The following is a 3,275-nucleotide window of genomic DNA, read 5'->3' on the forward strand; positions in this document are numbered from 1 at the left end:
GTCACCTTGGATTTGGGGCTGATTTCCGTCCTTGCCAGCTGTTCTCACATATGCAAGATGACAGAAGCAATACGTATTTGTTGGTCACAATCCTGGGTGCAGGAGGCCCGATCATGAATTTCCTTGGTCCAGACACTGCAGGAAATTACAGACGAGTGAGGAATTCATAGCTAGCAGGCAGAGACCTGCTTTTGGGGGCCTTTTTGCTTTATGCTCTTTTGCACTGAGCATAGTCCCCAGGACACAGAAGGACTTCAATAAATGTTTTCTAATGATACAGTGAAGGTGGTGCCTCATCAGATCTGGAGACCTCTTATTGTAAAGATAATTTCCCACAATCTACTTTTCTTAGCTTTTTTTTTTTTTTTTTTTTTTTAAGTCTCGAAAGCACCACATCTCAAACTATTCTGTTTTTCTAACTTAGCATCTTTTCTGATTTCCAGCATCTATTTAAATGTAGTTGGGGTTAGGAGAAGAGAAGTAAAAAGTTGAGAAAAGGAGCTGTAATCCCTAATCCCTACAGGGCCATTGCACATGGCGTTGGAGTGATGACAGGTTTGCCTCATTGCCCAGGGGACTGCAGCTCCACCTCGGAGACAGAGTGGGTTTGGGCTCAGAAGAGGGAATTCACCAGACTGGTGGGGTTGCTTCTGGGAATAGATTGGCTTAGCCTGCCATCTACTGCTCAAACTTGTAGTTGCAGGTTTGCCACATTTTTGTGTCCTCACTTGCACACACATACATATATACAGTACCCATGATTGTCTTGAATTAAAAAAAAAAAAATCAAGTTTCTCCCCGTTACCGACCAACTCTCATGTCTGATCACTTCCATTCTCTAGATCCTGAGAACCAGAAAGCCTTGCCCTCCCTTCCTTCCTTCTCCCGACTCACTGTTGATCTTTCTCTGCAGTCAGCCCAGGGAGCATCTCTCCTCCTTCCTCCCAAACCCCACTTCTTTCCTTTGCACTCTTTTACCTTCTGTTCACATTCCAACATCAAGCTGCGACATCTGTCTCTGCTGACCATAACGCTCCGGAACAGAGCCTAGCATTCTGATGATCGAAGACCTAAATATAACACTTCCTTCAGACCCTACGCCCAACTTGGTTCCTTTCCAATTATTAAACTCCTTCAGGGAAGGCATTTCCAAAAGACTTCCAGGAACTCATTGCAATGGCTTACATTCCTGAAGCTGTGGTGAAGCCCTCATATGAAATGATCCTCACCAGAGCCTTGAGGACGGGGTGAGCTGAGTGTATGTGTGGGGGGTACAAGTCTGTGGACGAGGGGGTGTGATCACATTTATTTTCTCTATAACAACAGACATATGTATCTGACATTATCACCTACCAGATCATTTGGGGAGGACAAGTTCACACACAGATTTGAATAAAGGAGGAGGGAGGGTGGTACAAGGGCCAACCCTCATTCATTTAAAAAAAAAATTAGACTTCCATGAAAAGAATCAATCACAGCTACACACATCAATATGGATGAATATCACAGACAAGGTTGAAAGTCAGACACGTAGAGGACCTGGGGTGAGATTCCATTAACGTGAAGTTCAAAACCAGACAGCACAAATCTAGGGATCAGGGTATTGCCTCCTTCTGGTCAGGGGCCACGGGTGGGATTGCCTGGGCATGGGGAGGTGACCCGGGAGCTTTTAGCGGACTGGAAATACACTATATCTTCATCTAGCTGCTGGTTGCACAGAAGTGTACAGATGTGAAAGTTCTCTTACGGTCAATGCACTTTGTTATCTATAAATCATACCAAAAAAGAAGTGAAGAAAAAAATACTTGCAGTCACGATTATCAATGAGAGGCATCTTTCGGGGCCATTTGCTGGCATCTTGGGAGGAAGTGCAGCCGCAAGGTCAGTTCCTCTCTCCAGAAGCCTGTGCTCTACTGGACAGGTCGTTTAGGCAGACTCCAGCACGAGGGCTGGGGCCTGAGTTGGGGTGTGTGAGCCACGAGGGGTGAGGGGAGGAGGGGAGAAGGCAGGAGTTATCAAGACATCTCACTTGGGTCTTTTGGTTTTAAAATTAATTAGAAAAAATTAATTTTCCAGACATCACTTTTTTTTTGGCATGTCAAAAAGAGCCTTTATTTATAGTAGCCTCATAATATTCTGGGAGCAAACATCACTTTTTAAAAAGGCATCAAATCTGCATCAGGGAGACTAATCGAGCTCTGGCTGCCTTTTGGGTCCCCCATTGCTGTCCTCCTCTCTGGGGGGCTCTCACTTCCCAGGAAGGGCTCACACCTTCATTCTCCACAGGAGTGGTTGGGTTGCGAGGCCCCACTCAGAACCTGAGATTCCCTGAGACACCAACCATTTAGCATCTCAGCCGGCATCTGCGGAGCTCGGCTTTGAGACTCGGCTTTGAGACAACGGGCTCCAGGCAAGGTCAGCTCCCGAGTTCCATTTTCCAGGACGGGAAAGGCCTGGCAGCTGGTATGGAGCGCTCCTGAACCGGCCCGGCCCAAGGGCCAAGCAGCCTGAGTTAGGAAGACAGGATGCTGGTTACACAGTCATTTGTAACCCAAAGACGTGTAATGTAAACTTCCCTTCATCAGCATGCTGGCCACATAACTATGCCAGCGCAGAAGTTATGAGCTTTTTATTGGTGCTTCAGGGTGACATTCTGAACGGCTGTCGTGCTTACTCATTTCTGGTTATCAGCAAGCTGTAATGCTTCAAACCGCCAGTGGACGGTCAGAGATAAACTTGGGCCAGCCTCAGACAGAGTGGCGCCCAGGACATGTTTCATGTGTTATGGATTTCCTTTCTTTTCGTCTTCTTTTTTTTTTTAATTGTACAATATATATTATTATTTTTTGACCTAGAAGCATTTATGGAAGGTATAGAAAGAAAAAAAAAATCCCTTAAATCTCAGGGCATGAGAACCCTACTGATGCATGGCTAGTTTATTTTTTTCTTCTTTGTCTTTGATGGCAGAAGTACCAGAAAACACAAGATGGACAGTCAGGTTTGGGGAGCTGCTGTGTCCCAGGAGAGCAGATCAAGGAGGGCCTTCTCGCTCATCCATTTCCCAAGTACGCGGGGTGGGGGGGGGGGCATCTGCATGTAGGTTAATTTCTGACATGAGTGAAGGATAGAGATCATGTCTAACCAAAATTACCTTTGAAATTCCCTTAAGTCTCTCAGAAAGCACACTGAACTGGTCTTGGGGAAACAAGTCTGCAGAATAATTCTAATTTACGCAGAAGTTTGAGAACCGCTGAACTCCCCAGGATGAAATACAT

This window comes from Canis lupus, chromosome 25 (assembly GCF_011100685.1).
Source record: "Canis lupus familiaris isolate Mischka breed German Shepherd chromosome 25, alternate assembly UU_Cfam_GSD_1.0, whole genome shotgun sequence".
Taxonomy (NCBI): Eukaryota; Metazoa; Chordata; class Mammalia; order Carnivora; family Canidae; genus Canis; species Canis lupus.